Source organism: Anolis carolinensis, chromosome 2, assembly GCF_035594765.1.
Source record: "Anolis carolinensis isolate JA03-04 chromosome 2, rAnoCar3.1.pri, whole genome shotgun sequence".
NCBI lineage: Eukaryota > Metazoa > Chordata > Lepidosauria > Squamata > Dactyloidae > Anolis > Anolis carolinensis.
This window is the reverse complement of record NC_085842.1, coordinates 34,801,681-34,829,030: the sequence shown is the minus strand read 5'-3', so window position 1 is coordinate 34,829,030 and position 27,350 is coordinate 34,801,681. Positions and strand designations below refer to the sequence as shown.

Below are 27,350 nucleotides of genomic sequence, written 5' to 3'. Positions count from 1 at the left end.
CCACCGTGCCTGATGTATTGTCTCTCTGCCCCTTTAGTTGGTAATCATCTCTCATTTACCCCACCTCCGAATTTCCCAGTTAACATTGAAGCATTTTATTATCTACCTCATCAGGTTTTTAATCATACACTCCTTGCACTTTTGCCCAGTCCTCTTTTATTAATTGCTGTTTTGCTTTTATATGGTGGTTTTTATTTAATCACTACATTACTGTTTAATATGGTGTTTTATTCTGTTTAATTTTTGTTGTTGTTGATGCTTGTTTTTTTCTGTATGTATTTTATCCTGTTTTAATGTGATTACCTGGGTTTGGCTCCATGTTAGTCGCCCTGAGTCCCTGCGGGGAGATGGAGGCGGGATATTTAAAAAAGTTATTATTATTATTATTATTATTATTATTATTATTATTAGCTTCCTTCCAAATATCCCAAGTATGTTGAACAAAATATTAGATGTATGTGAAAAAGACTGGCTGATTCTGGAAGCACCCACAAGTAGCAATTTCCTTTAAGACAAGGGAAAAGTTTTTCTCACTTTGTCCTACATCTCAGTTTTATGAATTCAGAAATGAACTTCTAGTTTTATAGATGCATAACAAAGAGCCTCAGATGGTGCAGCAGGTTAAATCACTTAGCTGCTGAACTTGCTAACTGAATGGTCGGTAGTTTGAATCTGGGTAGCAGGGTGAGCACCCACTGTTAGCCCCAGCTTCTGCCAACCTAGCAGTTCGAAAACATGCTAATGTGAATAGATCAATAGGTACTGCTCCGGTGGCAGGGTAACCGTGCTCCACGCAGTCATGGCGGCCACATGACCTTGGAGGCATCTACGGACAACACCGGCTCTCTGGCTTAGAAATGGAAATGAGCACCAACCTCTAGAGTCGGGCACGACTAGACTTAATGTCAAGGGGAAACGTTTACCTTTATCTAACATGATAATGGCTCACAGTGGGATCTGAGCTTTGCCATCCCATATGGGTTAATCAGGTGAGTATTAAAATTGCGGGTAATGGCATAAAACCCACATACTAATAGCAATACATTTTTCAAAAACACTTAACAGAAAACCAGCACTAATTAGTGAAAGGGGATGATGAGAAACAACCTTATACATTTTCTCTGGTGAAGTGGGTGCCTTTCCTGAGTCCCTGTGCTAGCCGCCTTGAGTCTCCTTCGGGGTAGAGAAAGGTGGGATATAAATATTGCAAATACAGTAGAGTCTCACTTATCCAACATAAATGGGCTGGCAGAACGTTGGATAAGCTTCATGAGAACCACCACTCCTCTTGACGTTCCTCCAGCAGCAGCAAGGGTGTCCCTCTGGGCAGTTAAACCTGGCAATTCTAACTGGATGGCCCCCCAAGAGGGTCTTCCTCCAGGGGCAAACCAAGAATGGGCAACTTGGAAGTCCCCGAACAGACTCAGAAGTGGAGTGGGCAGATCTAAAGACAACTTGGCAAGGTGGCACTACCTGGAGGAATCCTCCACCTTGTGTGACTGTGGAGCTGAACAAACAACTCTGCATATGTATGCTTTCCCACAATGTCCTGCCTCATGCACGGAGGAGGAGTTGTTTAAAGCTACGGACAATGCGGTTGCTGTTGCCCGTTTTTGGTCTAAAACTATTTAGTTGCTTGTGATTTCCTTTTTTCTCATCATTTTAAAATGTATTTGTTATGCAATGCTTTTGACATGAAATAAATAAAAGCGAATATGTTGAATAAGGATGGATTAAGGAAAATCCTATTACACATCAAATTAGGTTATGATTTTACAAATTAAGCACCAAAACATCATGTTTAACAACAAATTTGACAGAAAAAGTAGTTCAATACTCAGTAATGCTATGTAGTAATTACTGTACTTACGAATTTAGCACCAAAATATCACGATGTATTGAAAACATTGACTACAAAAATGCGTTGGATAATCTAGAATGTTGGATAAGCGAGTGTTGGATAAGTGAGACTCTACTGTAAATAAATAAATAAATAGTGAATGGTGCATCTACAAATATGGAGACCTTCTGGTATTTCTTACCTTACAGTGAGACTTGCCTGCAAACTGAAATTGGAAAAGGCCATTAAAAGAGTTCCTGAATAAGAGACACAGGTCCAAAGGCCAGGTTTGAAGGGCCAGAAAGCCGCAGACAAGGCTCCTTCCTAGCAGTCGAGGCTTTCACAAGCATCACCTTGTACATATTCAAGCCTGTCCTCATTGACCATGAAAGCAAAGATTTTCGGGAATTGAAATTCTACACACATACCTTAATAAACCCTGAGATGACACTTGAAGGAAGAAGTGAGAGACAGAAAACCAAGTGGCCTGCAGGGAAATGAGAGTAGGCGTAGATTCAGAGAAGTTGTTGACTGGTGCAGGGAAGGGGGGGAAGCCCAGTCCATGGCGAGATGTGTCTGTGTCTATCTGTGTTACTGAGCAAGGCAACCCTGTGGTTGTTGATCTTGTTTGTATATGCTTTCAAACTTATAGGCTCTTCTTAGCAAGACTTCTTCAGAGGTTTGCCATCCCCTTCCGCTAAGGCTGAGAGAGCAGGGCTTGTCAACCATGTCTGAGCAGGGATTTGAACTCTGGGCGCAAGTCCAACACTCAATCCACTATACCACACTGGCAGCCCTACTTGTCACTTAATTCAGTTAGCCCTTATTTGACCAAGCCCCACAGATCAGGAAAGGCATCAGGGACACTGGTGGAGAAGGACTGCATTCCCAATGAGCTCAGCAATTAACCTGTCTCGTCAGAGCCAAACTATACAGAGCTTCCGCAGGTGGCTGTGTAATCCCTTGTCGTTGGCTATTCCTTCCAGGCAAAACCAGATGGTGCTGAGATGAGAAAGGCCAGGGGAACGTGTTTAATTTAGGGAAGAACAGATTAATTTTCTGTTTCTCATGCAAAAAGAGATAGCAGAGCAAACTGCAAAAATTACCCCATAAGAAAAAGAATGAAGTTGGACTTTGGAAAAGTTGGAAAACCTGGTAGTTCTTGGTGTTACATAATCCAAATCCTAGCAGCTTATATTTAAAATGATCTCCTCTGTCAAAGGCTTCCAAGAGATGCACTTTTTTGCCAGAAACAAGGCACTTTGGAGATTTCAAAGTCCACAAAACACATTTGGGGACCATATATAGGATCAGGACCACAGTTGGCCCCTCCCTGGCGAAAGCTTAAGTTTGACAAGGTCTTTAGCCTTCTCTGCCAAAGGCTGCTGGTGCCTCCCAAAAATTTATATCTTTATCATATTTGTACCCCGCCCTTCTCAACCCCGAGGGGACTCAGAGCAGCCTCACATATCAGCAACGATTCAATGCCATTAAAACATACAACTGGTAAAAACATCCACATCAAAACAGAGAACTGAAACAAATAAAAAGTTACATCAATGATTAAAATCATATAATCCAATGTCGTAGTCCAGGGCCGTTCTAAATGTCAATTGCACAGATTCTTTGTTCATTTATTGCACTGCAGTTATTCTCCAAAGGTTTGGTTCCATAGGTAAAGGGAAAGGTTCCCCCTGACGTTAAGTCCAGTCATGTCTGACTCTGAGGGTTGGTGCTTATCTCCATTTCTAAGCCGAAGAGCCGGCGTTGTCCGTAGACACCTCCAAAGTCATGTGGCTGGCATGACTGCATGGAGAGCCGTTACCTTCCCGCCGGAGTGGTGCCTATTGATCTACTCAAATTTGCATGTTTTCGAACTGCTAGGTTGGCAGGAGCTGGGGCTAACTGCGGGCGCTCCTTCTGCTCCCAGGATTTGAACCTGGCACCTTTTGGTCCGCAAGTTTAGCAGCTCAGCGCTTTAACGCATTGTGCCACCAGGGGACCCTTGGTTCCATAGCCATGTTTTAACTTTCTTCCTGAAGGCTAAAAGGGAAGGAGCTTATCGAATATCACTAGGGAGTGAGTTTCACAGTCGAGGGGCCACCACTGAGAAGGCCCTGTCTCGCATCCCCACTAACTGTGCCTGCAAAGGAGGTGGAACTGAGAGCAGGGCCTCCCCAGAAGATCTTAATCTCTGCAATGGTTCATAGAGAGAGATACGTTTGGATAGGTAAGATGGGTCAGAACCGTTTAGGGCTTTATAGGCTAAAGCCAGCACTTTGAATTATGTTCAGTAGCAGATTGGCAGCCAGTGGAGCTGGCGTAACAGGGGGTTTGTGTGCTCCCTGTACCCCGCCCCAGTTAGAAACCTGGCTGCCGCCTGTTGGACCACTTGGGGCTTCTGAACAGTCTTCAAAGGAAACCCCACGTAGAGAGCGTTGTAGTAGTCTATTGAGGATGTAACAAGAGTGTGGACTACCATGGCCAAGTCTGACTTCCCAAGGTACAGGCACAACTGGTGCACAAGTTTTGATTGTGCATATGCTCCCTTAGTCACTGATGAGACCTGGGGTTCCAGGCTCAATGATGAATCTAGGATCACTCTGAAGCTGCAAATCTGTGTCTTCAGGGGGAGTGTAACCCCGTCCAGCACAGGCTGCAACCCTATACCCTGTTCGGCCTTACGACTGACCAGGAGTACCTCTGTCTTGTCTGGATTCAATTTCAATTTGTTCACCCTCGTCACAGCTACCAAGCACCGGTTGAGGATCTGGGCAGCCTCCTTAGTAGCACGTGGAAAGGAGTGATAGGGTTGAACATCATCTGCATATAGATGATATCGAACTTCAAAACTCTGGATGATCTCTCCCAACAGCTTCATGTAAATGTGAAACAGCATGGGGGACAGTACTAAACCCTGTGGGGCCCCACAAGACAATGGCTGCGGGGCCGAACAGGTGTTCCCCAACAACACCTTCTAGGAGCGACCCTCTAGAAAGGACCAGAGCCACTGCAAAACAGTGCCTCCAAGCCCAATTCCTGCGAGGCATCCCAGAAGGATGTAGTGGTCTAAGGAATCAAAGGTCAATGAGAGGTCCAGAAGAACTAACAGGGACACACTCCCTCTGTCCAGTTTCTGGCATAGATAATCTAAGGTAGCGTTTCTCAACCTGGGGGTCAGGACCCCTGGGTGGGGGGTCGTGAGGAGGTGTCAGAGGGATCGCCAAAGACCATAAAAAAATATTAATTCACAGTACTCTCTGGAAGTAGATGAACTATATCTTCCCTAAATCTTTGTCAATTCTTCCCAAATCCCTCCAATATTTTCTGTTGGTAATGGGGGTTCTGTGCGGGAAGTTTGGCCCAATTCTATCATTGGTGGGATTCAAGGGGCTCTTTGATTGTTGGTAAACTATAAATCCCAGCAACTACAACTCCCAAACGTCAACGTCTATTTTCCCCAAACTCCACCAATATTCATATTTGGGCATATTGAGTATTCGTGCCAAGTTTGGTCCAGATGCATCATTGTTTGAGTCCACAGTGCTCTCTGGATGTAGGTGAACTACAACTCCAAAATCAAAGTCAATGCCCACCAAACCCTTCCACTCTTTCCTGTTGGTCATGGGAGTTCTGTGTGCCAAGTTTGGTTCAATGCCATTGTTGTTGGAGTTCGGAATGCTCTTTGATTGTAGGTGAACTACAACTCCCAAGTAGCAAAATCAATCCCTCCCCCCACCCAGTATTCAAATTTGGGCATATTGGGTAATTGTGCCAAATTCGGTCCAGTGAATAAAAATGCATTCTGCATATCAGATATTGACATTATGATTCATAACAGTAGCAAAATTACAGTTTTGAAGTAGCAACGAAAATAATTTTATGGTTGGGGGTCACCAGAACATGAGGAACTGTATTAAGGGGTTGCGGCATTAGGAAGGTTGAGAACAACTGTACTAAGGGGACCAAGGCTGTTTCAGTTCCATGTCCTGGCCTAAAGACAAATTGCGCCAGATCTAGATAATCAGTGTCTTCCAAAAAACTCCTAAAATCCCATAGCATCGAACCATGGCAATTAAATTGGTTGTCAAGCTGCATTAATTCTACAGTGCAGGTGCACCCTGAGTTAGGGGATGAAACTACAGAGGACAGAAGATTAAGCACCAAGCCATCCCAAAACATTTTTCTGCCTGATTGCAGAGGGAGATGACACACAGAGTCCTCGGATACAGAACAATGCAAGTTATTCCAGCATCGGATGTGGGAAATTCTGCAAGCGACTCCGCCTCCAGCTTTTTCTTCCCGACAGAAAAACATTGATGAAATATCTATCTGCTGCCTTTCATTAAACACAAAATCTCTTGCTCAAGGAAGCCATCTCATTTTATGTAATGGTAGGGCTCTCCTCCACCCACCGCTACCCATTTATTTGTCTGCTGAAAATTACTTCTTGAAGCTGTTGCTTTTCCCTAGAAAGATTCATTGGTGTTTATACCACTGTGCAGTCTGGCACTCAGAAACCAGAGAAAAGAAAAGGGGAAAAGAAAGAAGCGCTGGACAAAATGTATTGTGGACTAAGAAAGAGAGATAAACCTTTGCCGATCCTCTTCAAGTCTCAAATACTCACACAAATCCTGGATACAAATGAATCTACGGTTTCTCTGAACATATTGTGTGACTATCAATCATTGCTCACCCAGAGGGAAGAGAAAAATAAAAGAAGTACAACACAAGGGGGAAATTAGCACAAACAGAGGAAAATGCCAACCAACACCAGCTCCTTCTGGCAATTTTTGAATGAGCATAAGCCAAGTAAACATAATTAAAACCACAAAATACTGGGGAAACAAATCATGATTAAAGACTTCCAACTCAACAACAACAGCAACAGCAACAATAACAACAACACAACAAAAACCACAACAACAGATGACTCTGTTTTGGAAACTAAGCCCAGAACCATTCACCAATTGGTTATACATTTCTTGGAAATACAAGGCAGTTGAGACATCGGGTTGCTGTGATTTTTCCGGGCTGTATGGCCATGTTCCAGAAGCATTCTCTCCTGATATTTCACCCACACCTATGGCAGGCATCCTCAGAGGTTGTGAGGTCTGTTGAAAACTAGGCAAGAAGGGTTTATATATCTGTGGAAGATCCAGGGTGGGAGAAAAGGAAAGGGCCCGAGGCTGTTAGGAATGGTAGAAGTCCAAAAACCCCTGGCGGGCCAAAGTTTGCCCATGCCTGGTATACGCTAATATTGTTTTATGCACAAAAATAGTGTCTAAAACTAACTTCGGGCTATGCAGATAAGATGTATATGAAACATAAATGATCTTATATCTGAGATGCCGATGCAAATATCTCAAAATCCAAAATCCCAAGAATTTTGGATAAAGGATACTTTATCTGTATTTAAAGCATACCTACTATTGCCATTCTATATTTACTCTGCAACAACAGGAGACTATGGTAGACAGTTTTCTGGAAGGCACACTTGGTGTCTAATCATCCCCCCGCCAGCTATTTTTGAGGTGCTTCAGCGCTCCCTCATGCATTTTATGCACTTGATGCCAAATGGGGTGGGGAGAAACATGGCTTATTTATTTGCTAAAAATATCACTTCTGCTCCTGGTAGCTTCCAAGAGCCACGGTTTTCGCCTTACGGGCACAGGGCCCAAAAGTCCCCTAATTGCTCAAAATAAAAAATACCCATGGACGTCTTGTCACTCTTGGTTTAAATTCATTTGCTATTTATGTCCATTCCCATGCTTGATGCAGCCTGCTACAATGAGCATCTCTGCTTCCCATCCTCTTCTACCTTGTCTGAGTTTATTTAGTTTTTTTAGCTGAGTCCTACTGTGATGTATGTAATTCCTCTGATAATTGCACTCTTGGTCTTCATCCCAGTGAGCGTGGATGGCCGACTGTATAGATAATGCAGCTGCTTTTTTAATTCTGACCTGCGTCTACTTTTTTTTTTGGCAACACAGCTGCTTCTAGACCTTCTGAGCATCTATTACTTCCCTTTTGAAATTAAGTCTTAATTGCTTTGTGCCGTGCATTAGCTTCTGACCCAAGTGGACAGCAAGTCCAATCTCGACCCCACTGGAGATCTTGATTGATACTAAAACCTTACGGAAACTAGTGACACATGCCTGCATGTATTGAGGTTTCATGAAATGATCTCATAATGTGAGTTGTGAATCAACAGCTGAATTAGTTGAAGGCTTTCATGGCCAGAATCACTGGGTTGCTGTGAGTTTGTTGGGCTGTATGGCCATGTCCCAGAAGCATTCTCTCCTGATGTTTCAGCCAATCTATGCTAGGCACCCTCAGAGGTTGTGAGTTCTGGGGCCATGAGGCATTCAAGAAGTCCTCCTCATCAGGCCATGTACCAGAAGCATTCTCTCCTGACGTTTCGCCCACATCTATGGCAGGCATCCTCAGAGGTTGTGAGGTCTGTTGGAAACTAGTCAAGTAGGGTTTCTGTATCTGTGGAAAGACCTGGGTGGGAGAAAGAACTCATGTATGTTGGAGGCAAGTGTGAACGTTGCAATTGGCCACCTTGATTAGCACTGAATGGCCTTGCAGCTTCAAAGCCTGGCTGCTTCCTGCCTGGGGCATATATACATTCACTAAAGTACACACAAATCTATGCATTTCTAAGACATTTATCTACGTGGGACAATACTGGAATTTAAAGTGTTGTACTCAGTTATTGAACATACTTATCTGTTACTGAAAAACATACAAACATGAATATAATGTTTGATGTAATGCTGTAAGCAGTTTGTATTTGTGTATTACTCATGCGCCTGTAAGGATTATAATTTGTCTGTTACCATTGTTTTATTCTGTATATTAGTTAGTAATAGGACAACTGTCTCTTTATGCATATATACATTCCACAGATATATAAACCCCACTTGCCTAGTTTCCAACAGACCTCACAACCTCTGAGGATGTGGACGAAACATCAGGAGAGAATGCACCTGGAACATGACCATACAGCCCAGAAAACTCACTGCAACCCAATGATTCCAGCCATGAAAGCCTTCGACAACACATTTAAATTCCATTCTGAAATTGTGTTATATAGAACTGCCGATGGTGCTTCAGTGTGTGTGCCTTGCCCAAATTATGCAGTGGGTTTCTATGGATAAATGGGGATTGAACCTTACTCTCCCAGTGTCCTAGTTCAACTCCCAAACTATTCCAGCATTCCAGCTTTGTCCTTTCTTATCCTAAAAGAGATTTGCATGGCTATCTCTTTGGTTATTTCTGGATCTATTTGATAGGCAGGCTCTGTGCCAAATTAAAATTATGCTAAATGGATACTTTTAAATAATAAAAGCCAGCACAGGGAGTGGGGGGAGATGCTCAGCTACGACAAGAACTCAGGGACAATTCCCCACTGCCACTCATTTCATCTGGGAAGAAAGCCTACGCTGTAATCAGCATCGGAGGGCTTTCTTCTCAATGCAAATAGCGAGGTGACATTTTTCTTGGGACTACACAAAGAGAGGATGAATAAACCCGCCCCTTGCTCAAAGCAGTCCTAAGTGTGGCTTTCTTTCGCGGCAGCTATTTGCACTTTATTCAATGTGAGAAGGGAAAAACATTTAAACAACATTAATTTGAACCAGTGCCTTTCTCTATTTGAAACCCAATTATACCTTCCTTTCAAATCCCCTGTATTGCTTATGGCAATCCACTGGATGAAGGGGCTATTTGTATAAACTATAGGATTACAGTCGGGTTATTTATTTATTTATCGTGTCAGAAGCGAACCGAGGGTACAAGTTGTAATGTGCATCCCCTGGGCAACGTCTTTGTAGATGGCTGATTCTCTCACAACCAGAAGCGATTTGCAACATACAACCGAACAAACAAACAGTCAGGGGTGGGAATCACAAATTGATCTTCAGATGTTATGGAACTATAACTTCAAACATACTAAACCAGAAATGTCAATAGGGAGGAATGGCAGGTAACAGTTCGAAGCCCGGGTCAGGGTGAGCTCCTGGCCTTTAGCCCAGCTTCAACCAAGTAGTTTGAAAGCAAAATGTGAGTAGATAAATAAGTAAAGGTAAAGGTTTTCTCATGACATTAAGTCCAGTCATGTCCGACTCTGGGGGTTGGTGCTCATCTCAATTTCTAAGACGAAGAGCCAGCATTGTCTATAGACACCTCCAAGGTCATGTGGCTGGCATGACTGCATGGAGCACTGTTACCTTTCCGCCGGAGCAATACCTATTGATCTACTCACATTTGCATGTTGGCAGAAGCTGGGGCTAACAGCAGGCGCTCACTCCGCTCCACAGATTTGAACCTGCAACCTTTCAGTCTGCAAATTCAGCAGCTCAGTGCTTTAACACGCTGCACCACTGGGGACTCCATCGAGTAGATAAATAGGTACTGTTTAAAAACAGGGAGGTATTTTAAGAAACCCATAAGAAAATGCCAGAAAATTGCTGACAATCTGATCAAGAAGGAAAAGTTTATGAACAAAAGAACTTTGGCAGGGAGATGAAGTGACAGTACTCCTGTGGTCGGTACCGAACACAAGCCTCCAAGCTGCTGAAGATGGGAAAGCCTGTATATACCTCTATCTATGTACAATTTGTCTGTCTTGTCTGTGTATAAAACGGCACTGAATGTTTACCGCATATGTATGTTCTGTGATCCGCCCTGAGTCCCCTTCAGGGTGAGAAAGGCGGAATATAAATACTGTAAATAAATAAATAAATGATGGAAGATGCAGTCCTAAATACATGTCGGAGCTGAAAAGTGATCACTTCTGTTGTATATATATACAATATGAACACCAGTCTCCACAGATGTTAATAGGAGTGATACTTGAGTACCACACTTTGAACTGGCAGCCAGTATGTTTCTAAGCATAACCGAAAGAGCTGGAAGCAACTGACGGACCCATAAATGATTTAGAACTCTGAGAGACAAGCAAGAATGAGTAGTAGAAGCAAATGGTTAAGTTTTTCCATAATGGCACAGAGATGATTGCATGTATTATTTAGTCCTTGAAGTTTGGCATCTTATAATTAATATTTTTAAAGACAACCATGTGTTTTATTTTGGTTGTGGAGCTTACACCAATTGGTGGCAAATTGCAGTAATTCTACAGTGTAGATCAGGCATGGGCAAACTTTGGCCCTCCAGGTGTTTTGGACTTCAACTCCCACCATTCCTAACAGCCTACCGGCTGTTAGGAATGGTGGGAGTTGAAGTCCAAAACACCTGGAGGGCCAAAGTTTGCCCATGCCTGGTGTTCATGCACCCTCTGTCACAATGATGTTTTATGCTATACAACTGCTCTTTCCTTCCTAAGACATCAGAGGAAAAGAGGTTGATGCTAGTCCTATCTGCTATTGGCCCTGCAGCCTGCTGCTCTCCAGCTGTTACTATGGGGACTTGTGACTTGGCTCCAAATTTCTGTCCTAACAACACCCCTATATAAAACAGTTTCCAGGAATGCCATCTTCATGCTGGTTTCCTATGTACAGAAAGGTCTGGGGAAGAAGAAGTGGGAGGACAGCATCCTCCCACCTGGAGCAGTCCAACAGAGTTGGATCATATGACTCATTCTGTTAATGATATAAATCAGGTCTGTTCGGGTTTTTTTTTTAATGAACAGCTGTTCCTTAATGAGCCCATTTAAGTCTCCAAAATTGGTTAGGGAAAACATACAGAGTATTTAAAATGTGGTCAATTCTAGCACTTCTCTTGTTTTCCCTTTACACCGACCACTCTTTATGGAAAACACAGGCAATTCCATATTCAGAAAGGCTTGAAATATTCACACGTGCACATTCATGATGGGGTTTTAGACGTGTCTCTTTTATTGATGCTTTAAATATGGACAAAGATGCTTCTCAGGAAAGGTGAGGCAAAAACTGAAAATACAGTAGAGTCTCGCTTATTCAACATAAACAGGTTGGCAGAACGTTGGATATGTGAAAATGTTGGATAATAAGGAGAGATTAAGGAAGAGCCTATTAAACATCAAATTGCATTATGATTTTACAAATTAAGCACCAAAACGTCATGTTTTACAACAAATCGACAGAAAAGGCAGTTCAATACAGGGTAACATTATGTAGTAGTTACTGGGTTTACGATTTTAGCACCAAAACTTCGCAATGTATTGAAAACACTGACTACAAAAACATTGACTACTAAAAGGCAGACTGCGTTGGATAATACAGAACACTGGATGAGTGAAGGTTGGATGCGCGAGACTCTGCTGTAGTTACAGTTACTTAGTTAAAATACAATATAAATAATTACAAAGTAAAAAAAAGTGTTCACCTCTCATTTACTCTTATAACTACAGTAGAGTCTCACTTATCCAACACTCACTTATCCAATGTTCTGGATTATCCAATGCATTTTTGTAATCAATGTTTTCAATACATCGTGATATTTTGGTGCTAAATTTGTAAATACAGTAATTACTACATAGCATTACTACATATTGAACTACCTTTTCTGTCAAATTTGTTGTTAAACATGATATTTTGGTGCTTAATTTGTAAAATTATAACTTAATTTGATGTGTAATAGGCTTTTCCTTAATCCCTCCTTATTATCCAACATATTCGCTTATCCAACGTTCCGCCGGCCCATTTATGTTGAATAAGTGAGACTCTACTGTATTAGGATTTTTGTTAGGGAAAATTCCCAAAAATACAGCAAAGCATCCAAAAATACAATACAGGAAACTTATAATTGCACATTCAGCTCACAGCAAGCAGAGCATGAAGTGCCATGTGGTGGTAAAGAATTTAGAGCTTAGGAGGCAATGATCCAGAGTTCAATCTTCAAGATTCTAAAAGGTTTATTTACAAAAATAATATCTAAATTTCTTAATAGTAAAGAACTGGGTCTGAGCTTTTGTATAACTCCATCTTCCAAAAGAGAGGGAAAAATCTCCAATCACTATATTTCTCCTGACACACACAAGCAGAGAGGGATCTCAATACACATAGCACACACTAAGATGTAAAAAATTGAAGTCAAAAGTCAAGTCATGCATCCGCAAAGTATCCATTCTATATAACCAATCAGAATGAGAACAGAAACAGAGAGGAGAAAATAAATAGATACATTCCAATTGTCATTCAGGAATCGGAGGAAGGACCACCCTCTACCTAGTCTACGATAACTAACTATTCCTCATTGAGGACTGCAGATTTGGGGAGTGTGGGGTTGAATTCCAACAATAACTACCTTGCATTAAAGGACTATTAGCTTCTTTTGTAGGTATGGGACTGATGCAATAAAGAGGCCTTAACCCATACGCTTTACTACAATCTTCAGAGGCTGGATCTACACTGCCCTATATCCCAGGATCTGATCCCAGATTATCTGCTTATCCCAGATTATCTGGCAGTGTAGACTCATACTGGAGCAGATAATCTGAGACCAGATCCTGGGATATAGGGCAGTGTAGATCCAGCCTAAGATTTCCAGAAAAAAACTCATACAGGTATGTATAATTTGTTTTCCATTTGACCTAAAAGTCCTACATGGTGATTTGCAAATGAGTTTAAACCCATAATATGGTTGAAAGCAGAAATCAAAAGGCAAATAAAGCCACATTAAAGGAGCAGAGAGGAACTCATAAAAAAGCAGAACTAACATGATAGAAACCGCTCAATGGTACATTAACGAATATAAAACCTAGTGATTCCTCCAAGATGATTCAGACCCTGTCTGCACTGCCACATAATCCAGTTTCCGAATCCCGATTATCTGCTTTGAATTGTATTATATGGCTGTGTAGATCTAGGTTTAGTCCCTAAGCAAACCGGAAAGTTTCCTTGGGATGTGGGTGTCCTGAAGCTGAATGGTGGCAAATTCCCTGAATTAATTGTACGTTGTGCCAAGAAGGGTTTCCTTCTGTCTATCCTAAATCTCCCGCCAATCATTTTCATCAGATCCTGATACCTTCTTGTACGTATTATGCAAGAGGAAAGGAAAGAAATAGCAGCACTTTCAATCCAGCACTGGAATTTGATCTACGCTGTTCTTTCTGTTCCTTCCCCTGAAAGACTTAACTGGCTTATATCTTCTCTGGCAGAGAGATGCGAAGATGATGATAATGGCGGTCCCCCCACCCCTCTTTCTGTTCCTGTTCTGTAAGATGTGAAAGAACACTCCGAAATCCCCCAAGATTTTGGTAATCAAGCGCAGCGAGCGAACATTGTTATTTTGACACACCTGATTAATGAGCGGCTGCACCTTCCAGATAGGGCTGGTGACTATTTCTCCCAACTAAATGGGCGAGCTGTCAGGAATGTGATTGACAGGCTCCCGATTTAGCTTCTGAATCAAAGTGAGTAAGGAGGGAGCGTGGCTTGCCAAGGTTTCAGGAAAAGCTCAAACACATGCCTCTCTATAGAGTCCCCACAGAAAAGCCCCATTACAGCAGGTCAAGCCTTATGGCCAATTTCTTTTCTCTGACTGGGGAAACCAGCCTTCAGATGTGGGCAAGAGACCAACCTAGAGGGCCCTCCCTCCACATTTGTTGAAATTCACAGCACAGGATCCCTGTGAAAGTGAAAAACTGCCAAAAGAGAAAAAATAGCTATTTTTTGAACCCAAGGCTATAATAATAATAATCACGAATGGACCCTGAAGAAGGAGACAGAAGGCCTGATCCTTGCAGCCCAGGAGCAAGCCACCAGAACAAAGGCAATCAAGACCAAGATCGAATCAGCTGATGACCCAAAATGCAGACTGTGCAAGGAAACTGACGAAACCATTGATCATATCCTCAGCTGCTGTAAGAAAATCGCACAGACTGACTACAAACAGAGGCATAACTATGTGGCCCAAATGATTCATTGGAACTTATAACACAAGTACCACCTCCCAGCAGTAAAAAAACTGGTGGGATCACAAACCTGCAAAAGTATTGGAAAATGAGCACGCAAAGATACTGTGGGACTTCCGAATCCAGACTGACAAAGTTCTGGAACACAACACACCAGACATCACAGTTGTGGAAAAGAAAAGGGTTTGGATTATTGATGTCGCCATACCAGGTGACAGTCGAATTGATGAAAAACAACAGGAAAAACTCAGCCACTATCAGTACCTCAAGATTGAACTTCAAAGACTCTGGCAGAAGCCAGTACAGGTGGTCCCGGTGGTGATCGGCACATTGGGTACCGTGCCAAAAGATCTTAGCCAGCATTTGGAAACAATAGACATTGACAAAATTACGATCTGCCAACTAAAAGGCCACCCTACTGGGATCTGCGCGCATCATCTGAAAATACATCACACAGTCCTAGACACTTGGGAAGTGTTCGACTTGTGATTTTGTGACAGGAAATCCAGCATCTCTATCTTGTTTGCTGTGTCATACTATGTCGTTTGCCAATAATAACAACAGTTTATTTCTTATAACCCGCCTCCATCTCCCCAAAGTGACTCGAGGCGGCTAACATGGGGACAGAGCCCTGAGAACAGTTTGATGCACAATTAAAACACAATACAAATTACAGGATTAAAATACATAACAAAACAATTATTAAAAACATCTTAAAATGTACATACAACATATCAATTACAGAACAAAAGTGGGACTAGAAGTGGGAAAACACTTCTCACGAATTTCTTGGTCTTCCAGCACAACTCTACTATGTTTATCTTTCACTGTAAACTAGTTATAGAACTGCACCGGAGGACCTAGAGTCCGGGTTCCCAATGTAGAGCTATTTGATTTTTAAGGGGGACAATTCAAGAATGAGTTATTAACAGTGAATTTTTTGGTTCTAGTTCTCTATGATATGTTTTGAAGCTTTATTTGCTATTTTTAATATCACTTCATATTATTTCTTTTTAAAAAACAATTTCTTAGTGATTTCTGTTGGAATCCAACCCCACACTGCCCAAGTCTACAGTCTTCAATGAGGAGTCATTCGTTATCTTAGACTAGGCTGAGGGAAATCCCCCCTCCCGACTCTTGAATGACAGTTGGAATGTATCTATTTTTTTCTCTCTGTTTCTGCTCTCATTCTGATTGGTTGTATATAGAATGGATATTTTGCAGGTGCATGCCTTTTGTCTTTGACTTTCCACTTTTGCATCTTGATGCGTGCTGTGAGTATTGAGATCTCTCTCTCTGCTTGTGTGTCAGGAGAGATGTGTGCTTGGAGATTTTCCCCTATCTTTTGAACCCTAGAAGAGATAGGGTTAGTTAGTGTAGCTCAGACCCAGTTCTTAATTATTAAGAAATGTAGTTATTATTTTTGCAAATAAACCTTTTGTGATTTTACAAAAACAATTCTGGATGTCTGCTTCCTAAGCTCTAAATTCTTTACAGCCACATGGCACTTCACGCTCTGCTTGCTGTGAGCTGAATGCTCAACTATATCCTGCTTTTTGCATATTTTGGATGCTCTGCAGTTTTTGGGTAGTTTTCCCTAACACCCAAGAGAATCATAGCAATTTCTCTTTCGTGTTTCTTCTTCCATCTGCACTGCCATATAAAACCCAGATTATTTACTTTGAACTGGATTATATGGCAGTGTAAATCCAGCCTCAGTACAACAATCCTTTTGTTCTTTTATTTTTCTCTTTCATGGAAGCCACGTTCTTTGGAAGCATGTTTAGATCAAATTAATGGCCTTTTAGGCGGCGCTCCATGCAGGCATGCCGGCCATATGACCTTGGAGGTGTCTACGGACAACGCTGGCTCTTCGGCTTAGAAATGGAGATGAGCACCAACTCCCAGAGTCGGACACGATTATACGTAACATAAGGAGAAAACCTTTACCTGTATCTAGGCTTCCTCCACATGAATATTTTTCCTGCAATTTGAATCCATTGCTCCTTGCTCTAGTCTCCAGGGCAGCAGAAAGCAAACTTTCCCACTCCTCAATGTGATATCCTTTCAAAGGTTTAAATGTCCCTGGTATTTGTAATTTGGTGAAGTACCAGAACTCTTGGGCAGAGATGGCTAAAGAGCTTGTAAAACTACAACTCCCATCATCCCATACATTTGAGTGATGGCAGTTAAAGTGGTGTCAAACCAAATTAATTTTGCAGTATAGGATCCCTTCTAAACTGCCATATAAAATCCAGATTATATAGCAATGCAGACTCATATAATCCAGTTCAAAGCAGATATGGATTATGTGATAATCCGGATTATATGGTAGAATAGAAGGGGCCTATGCACCCCCCCCCCCAGTCATGCTATGGAGTGGCAAGTCATTTGTCTAATACATCTTCAACTGGGTGAGATTTTTTTGTGAAACCTTTCCAAACATTTTCCCCACAAACCATTTTGCACAAAATGCAGTGTCATAAATGCTTTACATCCCGACTTCATTCTACTAAAAGGTGAAGAACATGAAACAATGGCACACATGAAACACACATTTCAAGGAACAAGTGCAGTTTTGAAAGAGAATGGAAATGTGCCGTTCTACTTCTACCTGGGACTCATTATCAGTGGCGCAGGCAACTTCAGAGAAGCCATCAATGCATTAGAGGAGAAAGCGCCGTGAATGTTCCCCGCATTGAAGAAACCGCTAATTAGCCGCCACCCTCCCCTCCCCTTTAAAATTAATGCAGGAACGTTTCTCCCAGTAGCTTCTGCTAAATCCTTTTACTTTAGGGGCATGAAAGCCGAAAACCAAAGCTAGCACAGTTTCCAATTTTATACATGTTTACTCAACAGCAAAGTCCATAGGACTTGATTTCAAATGCGCATAGATGGGGCTGCCGCCAAACAATGCAATGCTGCCTAGGCCTGCGTTCAGAGGGATTTATGCCTGTAGATATGTGAATGCAGGACGGTAATGTATTTTTGTCGAGACAAAATCCCTCATAAATTGGCCTGGTGTCAGGGACTCATTTCCTAAATTATAACTGGGAGGGAAGCTATTACAGTACTGAAAAGTCCTAACCCTGAGTAAAACACCCATAATACTTCAATCTTTGGGCACATTTGGAGCAGGCTTTTTGCTAAGCATCTCAGCCATTTACAAGAGCATAAAGGGATGGAAAAGGTGCCAGTCATAGGATGGCTCTGCACCACATATAATCCAATTGATGAATCCAGATTATCTGCTTTGAACTGGATTACAGGGATTTACACTATCATATAGGAGCCCTGGTGGAGAAGTGTGTTAAAGTGCTGAGCTGCTGAACTTGCAGACCGAAAGGTCGCAGGTTCAAATCCCGGGAGCGGAGTGAGCGCCCGCTGTTAGCTCCAGCTTCTGCCAACCTAGCAGTTCGAAAAGATGCCAATGTGAGTAGATCAATAAGTAGCGCTCCACCGGGAAGGTAACGGCGCTCCATGCAGTCATGCAGGCCACATGACCCTGGAGGTGTCTACGGACAACGCCGGCTCTTCGGCTTAGAAATGGAGATGAGCGCCAACCCCCAGAATCAGACATGACTGGACTTAACGTCAGGGGAAACCTTTACCTGTTTTACACTATCATATAATCCAGATCAAAGCAGATAACCTGGATCCAGAAACTGGATTATATGACAGTGTAGGTGGAGCCATATTGGCTGAGAGATGTTGAGAGATATAGTCCAAGGAAGTAACTTTTCCAACCTCTTTTCTAGAATTGTTGTTATTTATTTATGCAATTTCTTCTGATATAGGAACTCAGGGCAGCAGTATACAGGTAGATTTTTTTTAGTAGGGTGATCATTAAGCTTTGAAATTTGAGTTCAAAGCCTTGCATGGCATTACAATTAATAATGGGTTTGGGTGGGCTAGTTGTTCCAGTGTTGGAATAGAACTCAGGGAGACCAGGATTTGAATTCCCCACTTTCCCATGGGAAAATCCACTAGGTAGTCCTTGGGCAGGTCACATACACTCAGCCTCAGGGCCCTTCCACACACTCCTATATCCCAGAATATCAAGGCAGAAAATCCTACATTATCTGCTTTGAACTGGAATATATGGCAGTGTGGACTCTGATAACCCAGTTCAAAGCAGATATTGTGGGATTTTCTGCCTTGATATTCTGGGATATAGGGCTGTGTGGAAGGTCCCCCAGAGGAAGGCAATGGCAACCTCCCTCTGAACAAATCTTGTCAAGAAGACTTCGTGTTAAGTAAGGTTTCCCTTAATGCACATGACAACAAAAAGAATAACTGACCAGTCACCCAGAAATGACTTTATTGTATGTGACCTCATTTGTTTTATGATTTGTTTTATTGTTGATTGACTTGTTTTATTGCTATGTTTTTATATTATCTGATGTCTGGGCTTGGCCCCATGTAAGCCGCCCTGAGTCCCTTCAAGGAGATGGGGCAGGGTATAAAAATAAAATTATTATTATTATTATTATTATTATTATTATTATTATTATTATTATTACTACTACTACTACTACTACTACTACTACTACTACTTTAGGAATAGATAAACAAGAATATATAAACCACGCTATGTCCAGATTTAAAGGAACAGTGGCCAATGAGCAAAACTCCATTGCTATCATTCTCCGTTACTACCATCTCTGATCATGACCCAGGACTCGGATGATACAACTTTTTCCCAACCCTCCTCCCTCAATATTCTTCTTGTTCCAGGTATCAGCCCCATCTGAAGTTAAGGCCTGCAGCATTTCTAGTAATGGTTCTGGGATGCAATTATGCTGGGTTGAAAACTTGCTTTTTGGACTGCCAAGGAATGCTGTGTTTTATGTGATTCAACCGGTTTTTACATGGTTTTATTGGCTTTAACTAGATATTTTTTAAGTTGTGTTTAATTCTATTTTAATGTTTATATGCTTTGGGTTTTAATTTACACATTGTTCGATTTTTAGGATTAGCCACTTTCAGGATAGAGGAAACAGGACAGAAATCATCATCACCATCCCACTTTATTTGCCATGGCTGCATCCTAAGAAACCCTATCTGAAGTTTAGTGAAGCACTAGGGCAGCATTTCTCAACCTGGGGGTCAGAGGGTCGTCAAAGACCATCAGAAAACACATTGTTCTGATGGTCTCAGGAACCCATTTGACAGAGAAGGCTGAATATCTCTCCACCTGTCCTTCTCTTCCTTTTTGGAAACAGAGGTGAATCCTCCCACTAAAAGCCCTCCTCCTGCTGTGACTGGCCACCTGTCAGCTGGCCTCTTAGGCAAGTTTCTGAGACTCCAAGTGGGGAGGGCAAAGCAGGTGTGCTCGGCACATGGCAGTGTAATGCGCATGTGCAGAAGAGGGAGAGCGCATGAGGCTGGACGGAGGCTCATGCCAGCTAGTCTCTTAAAGGCAGGGGGGAAAGCGCCCGGGTGACGTGGGACTGAGAGTGGCCCAGCAGCATCAGGAGCAGCAGCAGCAGAAGCAGCTTAGGTAATTTGTACTGCTATTTATTAGGAAAAAGCCAGTCTTTCCTTTTTTTTAATTAATGCTCTACTTAGAAAATTCATAAGGATGTGGGTGAACTACAACTCCAAAAATCATGAGTCAATCTTCCCCAAATCCCACCAGTTTGGTCAGATCTGTCATCAGCTGGATTCAGAGTGTTCTTTGGTTACAGTAGGTTAATTATAAATCCAAGCAACTACAACTCCCAAATAACAAAATCAATTCCTCCAACCCCACCAGTATTCAAATTTGGGCGTATTGGGTATTTGTGCCAAATTTGTATGGTATTTAAATAAAATAAAATAAAATAAATAAATAAATAAATAAATTTGGTCCAGTGAACGAAAATAACCCTGCATATCAGATATTCAATTACAATTCATAACAGTAGCAAAATTACAATTATGAAGTAGCAATTAAAATAATTGTATGGTTGGGGGTCAACACAACATGAACTGTATTAGGGGGGTCACGGCATTAGGAAGGTTGAGAACCACAGGTTTAACCCGTTGTGCCACTGCGGCTCCTTTCCATAGTGCTAGGATTCTGCTATAACTTCAATGGCTGCATACTATGGAATAACAGGATTTGCAATTTTGGGAGGACCATTTGGCAGTTTCAGCCTTCCCCAGAAACAAAATGAATGCAGCCATTGAACTTGGAGTCATCGTGCTAGGATTTACTGGCTAAGAATGCTATATGTCGTTCCCTGAACAATGGATCCTGGCATTCCACAAGATGTTGCCAAGGCAGATGGAGTGGAATCATAGTGCTTTAGGAGTGTGGTGTGAAAGGCTGTCACTCTTACCAATGCTTGTTGTCAAACCAAAACTGTTCTATGTGCACAGACTCTTAAATATTCAACAGGACTCCTACTCTCCTGCTGCTATTCATTCCACTTGTGGCATTCAGTGCTAGCAATCGCTTTTATGGCTGAATTGTTTATCACCTTCCATACATATGTAGAAAGGCAATTTAAAATCCTGTTCCAATTTTGTATTCTGTTCCAATTTCATGTCCCTGATTTCTTTTTATTACTGCCCCACAAAAGAACCCCTGCCACCTCCATTCATCATTCATGTAGCATTTGATTACTTTAATTGGCAAAGCGATTCACAATCCTTGTATCAGCCATCATTTCTTTTTTACAAAGGGAGAATTTATGTCTAGACGCACAAAATAAATTTGGGGAGGAGAAAAGCATTCAGGTCTGGTCCAAACTACCAACCACGGATAGTTCACTTCAATGTCCACCTCTCTCTCTCAGGCCCCATCTACACTGCAATGTAATCTAACTTCTGAACCAAGATTATCTGCTTTGAATTGGATTATATGGCAGTTCAAATCTAGCCTGAATCATACTCCAGAGTGGACTTGGAAACTCAAGAAAATGGGTTTTAGACAAAGTTTGTGAGGTGCCATGTGAGGATTTGCAACCAAGATCCAAGACGAAAAGCCAAGATCCACTACTGCAGCACGTATGCATTTGTTACATAATAATCAATTATGATTTACATAACAATCCATTTGTTACATAATAAACTTTAACTTTCCACCTTTTAAGCAAAAAGTAGCATTTTTGGCTCTTCTCGTCTTCATTTTATGCCCACAACAAAATTGTGCGAAGGTCAAATTGAAAGAGAATAACTGATTCAAACGGCACCCAGGGAGTTTCATAAGCCAGTGGAGCATATGGGTCTTACAAGTAAACTCATCCATGGTGTGGATCTGGCTGCCCTTCAGATCTTGGATTGTGACTCCCCTGAAGCCCTGATAAATACAGCTAGGAATGAGGGATGCTGGGAGCTGCAGTCAAAAAACATCTGAAGGACCACACAATTTTATTCCTCACTACAGTTTCTTGGGAGCCCCCGATGGCACAGTTGGTTAAACCGCTGAGCTGCTGAACTTGCTGACTGAAAGGTCAGCGGTTTGAATCCAAGGAGCGGGGAGAGCTCTGCAGTTAGCCCCAGCTTCTGCTAACCTAGCAGTTCGAAAACATGTAAATGTGAGTAGATCAATAGGTACCACTCTGGTGGGAAGAATGGTGCTCCATGAAGTCATGCCAGCCACATGACCTTGGAGATGTCTATGGACAACGCTGGCTCTTCAGCTCAGAAATGGAGATGAGCACCAACCCCCAGAGTCTGACACGACTAAACTTAATGCCAGGGAAGAACCTTTACTTTTATAGTTTCTTGGGCACAATATGAAGGGAAAAGGTTTGTAAGGCTGAGATGCAAAATGAGCTCAGGCTTGCCAGAGAGACTAAAAGCAACACAAAGAGGTTCTTTTGTCAGTAGAAAAAGGAAGAAAAAGGAAACGGTAGGGTCTCTGTGTGGAGAAGGTGGTGAAATGGTAACAGGGGATAGGGAAAAGGCAAAGCTACCAAACACTTTTTTTGTCTCAATCTTCTCCCAAAAAGAGATTAGCATTCAACCTGAGCAATATGGAGTGGATGAGGTAATGAGGAAATGCAACCCAAAATAGGTAAAGAAGTAATCCAGGAATACCTGGCTGCTCTAAATCTCCAGGGCCAGATGAACTACATCCAAGAGTATTCAAAGAACTAGCAGAAGTAGTTTCAGAACTACTTACAATAAACTTTGAGAATTCTTGGAGAACAGGAGAAGTCCCAGCAGACTGGAGAATGGTAAATGTTGTCCCTGTCTTCAAGAAGGGAAAAAAGAGGACTCAAACAATTACTGTCTAGTCAGCTTGACATCAATACCAGGAAAGATTCTGGAGCAGATCATTAAGGAAGCAGTCTGCAATTACTTAGAAAGGAATGCTGTGATAACTAAACGTCAGCATGGATATCTCTTTTTTGATAGAGTTACGTGTTTGGTAGATGCAGGGAATGCTGTGGATGTAGCATATCTTGATTTCAGTAAGGCCTTCAACAAGGTCTCCCATGACCTTCTTGCAAGCAAACCAGTCAAATGTGGGCCAGGCAATGCTACTATTAGGTGGATCTGTAATTGGTTAAGGAACCAAACCCAAAGGATGGTTCCTCTTCATCCTGGAAACAAGTGACTATTGGAATGCCATAGGGTTCGGTCCTGGGCCCAGTTCTGTTCAACATCTTTGACTTGGATAAAGGTTTAGAGGGCATGCTGATCAAGTTTGCAAATGAGAGATAGCAAATACTTCAGAAGGCAGGAGAAGAGTTCAAAATGACCCTAACAGATTAGAGAGCTGGGCCAAAACTAACAAAATGAAAAATTCAACAAGGACAAATGTAAGATAGTACACTTGGGCAGAAAAAATGAAATGCAAAGATACAGGATGGGTGAGACCTGGCTTGATAACAGTCCATGTGAAAAAGATCTTGGGAGTCTTTGTGGACGACAAGTTGAACATGAGCCAACAATGTGATGCAGCAACTAAAAAAGCCAATGGGATTTTGGGCTGCATCAAAAGGAGTATAGTGTGTAGATGAGGGAAGTCATTGTGCCTTTGTATTTGTCTTTGATTAGACCTCACCTGGAATACTATGTTCAATTTTGGGCCCCACAATTTAAGAGATAATTGACAAGCTGGAAGGTGTTCAGAGGATGACTGAATAGTCAAAGGTCTGGAGACCATGAATCCTTATGAAGAGCGCCTTAAAGAACTGGGTTTGTTTAGCCTGCAGAAGAGGTTGTGAGGAGACATGATCGCCATGTATAAATATGTGAAAGGATGTGATAAGGAAGAGAGAGCAGACTTTTTCCTGTGGCGCTGGAAACTAGGACTTGGAGCAATGGGTTCAAATTACAGGAAAGGAGATTCTATCTGAACATTAGAACTTCCTGACTGTAAGAACTGTTCAGCAGTGGAACTCTCTGCCTTGGAGTGTGGTGGAAGTGCCTTCCTTGGAAGGTTTTAAAGAAGCTGGATGGCCATTTGTCGGGGTACTTTGTGCTTTTCCTGCATGGCAGGGGGTTGGACTAGATGGCCCATGTGGTATATTCCAACTCTTGTTATTCTATGAATCTATGACTGTGGTGGTATAGGTTCATGTGTCCCCACTTGAAGACAGCATGGACAGTTGGGTGGCACATTGAGACTGCTGTTCCATGGCTCTGGGACAGATGCTTGAGTAGGTGATTTGGGTCCAGATTACCTATGGGAGCATCTTCTCCTTGGGACGCGTACTTCAACCAGAACCCGACTAACAACCATCAACCATAGGACCTAGATATCTCTATTTGTATTTTAGTCATGTATTTTATGCTAAAGTGTTTTATCTGGATGTTTTCACTGTGCTGAGCTGTGAGGAGAAACATTGAACAAAAAAATATTATTATTGTTGTTGTTGTTGTTACTGCTTCCACTGGGCCTGAAAATGGCTAGCCCTGGCTCCAGGCCTCCCCCCCCCCCCCCCCATCTTGGCCCAGCTATGCAGTTGAGGAACACATTCACATGCTCCCCATTTTTTTGGAACTGCTTCTGGTCCCAACTCTTTAACCCAGCCTTGGAAGAAAGTTTGAGTTCTGCTCTCTCCACCCGCCCCCGCCCCCGCCCCCGCCCCCCCACACACGCATCTTATTTTCCTGTCATTAGCAGGAGACTGTGCATTATGGAAGCCTTGTTCATGCACATCTTCCTCAGGGTGCAATAAAACCCCACGCATTCCTCTTGCCTGCGTCTCAGCCCTGTAGCGCTATCACGCAGCTGATGGTGCTGCCTGCTGAGCGCCTGCTGCTGGGGCTTTTCTTCCTGTGATGCTGCCCGTCCTGCCTTGCTGAGTCCTAGGAATCAATAAAGCGGAGCCATGTGGGCGGTTACAAAATTTGTCACTGTTCTCTTAGGAAAGATCGATAACCCTGTTTTCTGGGAAGTTCATACGTTTTCCAGACAGGCCTCCTACCCACAATGTGCAGTAGAAGCTTTACTATAGGTTTCCTATGTGAGAGTGCATGAAGACAAGTCTCAAATGCAAAGTCCCCTGGCCAAATCCATGTCATTTTGTGTAGCTCTCCAGATGCTGGACTCTAACTCCTGTATTCCTCATCCTTAGACATCATGACTAAGCTGATGGAAGTTCTAATCCAGTAACATCTGAAAGGCTGCAGTTTGTGGGGATTGGATTTAGAGTGGGGATTGGATTTAGATACAAAGCTTGTGGATATGATGCCTGACTTTAAAATGCCCCTTTCCCAACCTCAGAGCCACAAGTGCTGTTGGGTTGCAATTTCCCTTTATGCTCTATCCACAGGGCGGATAATCAAAAGTAATGAGGTTGCCGTTCAATAACAGTAACATCCGGCAGGCCCCAACTCTTCTGGGCATCACGAAGAATATTAAGACATGGCTTTGTGTGTAAGCATTTAATGAATAAGTACTATATTGACATGGTCTGAACTTAGGTTTATATGTAATGGTTCCTTGGAAGAATGGTAATAAGTAATTATATGTTTTAAGCTTGACTAATGTATTTTATGGATTATTGTTAATGGTTTTAGATGTGTTGCTGTTTTTATTGATTTGTTTGGCATTGAATTTTGCCAGTAGTTGTAAGCCGCCCTGAGTCCCCGTGGGTGAGAAGGGCGGGGTAGAAATGTTATTTATTTATTTACAGTATTTATATTCCGCCCTTCTCACCCCGAAGGGGACTCAGGGCGGATCACATTACACATATAGGCAAACATCCAATGCCTTTAACATAGAACAAAGACAAGACAAACATAGGCTCTGAGCTGGCCTCGAACTCATGACCTCTTGGTCAGAGTGATTTGTTGCAGCTGACTGGCTGCTCACCAGCCTGCGCCACAGGCTGAGGACCCAAACTGGGTAAAAACTAAAGAGCACTTACCACTATTTAAAGGATGTATAGTTGGGCCTCTGTACCCACGGATTCTCCATCTATGAATTCAATAATCCCTTGAAAGCAACCCTAAGCCCTCGGTGAAAATGAGTTTGTGTGCTTTTCCATGGCAAGGCAACAATTCGAGAGTGGCACAGGGATCATTGGAGTTCTCTAGTTCTTACAGGCGCATGAATAATGTAGAAATGAAAACTGTTTACAACATTACAACAAACATTATATTCATGTTTGTATGTTTTTTCAATAACAGATAAGTATGTTCAGTATCTGAGTACAACACTTAGTTTCCAGTATTGTCCCACATAAATAAAAGTCTTAGAAATGCATGGTCAAAGGAATAAACAACAGATGATTTCTTCTGTAAACTATAGTTCACACTTCAGATAATTTCACCATTGTCCCATGCAAATAATTGTCTTGAAAATACGCAAAAGAATTGTAAAACAATGTAGAACAACAAGGATTCCCGGGTATTTTGTAATCCTTGTTTCTGGATCAAAATCCCTTCTTCAGGTAGCTTCTGAGGGTTCTTTGTAGTAGACTTTGAGTTTGTAGTAGACTCTCCTGAAGCTTTTGTAAACTATATTTAAAAAAGACAACATAATAGATTTGCTGTTGCCAGCACCCAGTAACATTACACAATTTCTCATTAGTTTAACATCCATTAAACAAAGAAAAACACTTACTTCCACTAAGGAGTTTGTTGTTCTACATTGTTTTACAATTCTTTTGCGTATTTTCAAGACAATTATTTGCATGGGACAATGGTGAAATTATCTGAAGTGTGAACTACAGTTTACAGAAGAAATCATCTGTTGTTTATTCCTTTGACCATGCATTTCTAAGACTTTTATTTATGTGGGACAATACTGGAAACTAAGTGTTGTACTCAGATACTGAACATACTTATCTGTTATTGAAAAAACATACAAACATGAATATAATGTTTGTTGTAATGTTGTAAACAGTTTTCATTTCTACATTATTCATGCGCCTGTAAGAATTACAATTTGTCTGTTACCAGTGGTCTATCCGGTATATCAGTTAGTAATAGACAACTGTATCTCTATACTTATTACAGATTTCTGTGTACTTTAGTGTATCATTGGAGTTCTCTGGCATCGCTGAGACGGTTAATATATGACTACTAGAAAAAGGAAAAGACATCTGCTATCAAGGACTTCCCACACTTCAGCCTCAAGACTCGGCAGCTGAGCGCAGGCAGAGCTTGGTGCTATCATTAAACCAGCTTGGCATTGCCAAGGGCACATACTTCAGGGCGGCACAGTACTGTCTTATGAGAAGCACAAAATTTGCA

At 42.0% G+C, this 27,350-nt stretch overlaps 1 protein-coding gene across 1 annotated transcript in view; it reads right to left on the bottom strand.

Annotated features, from left to right (window-relative positions):
- Positions 1–27,350, bottom strand: part of LOC100562276 (G-protein coupled receptor 22) — a 110,291-nt gene that overhangs the window by 10,806 nt on the left and 72,135 nt on the right. The gene's annotated exons all lie outside the window — the stretch shown is intronic.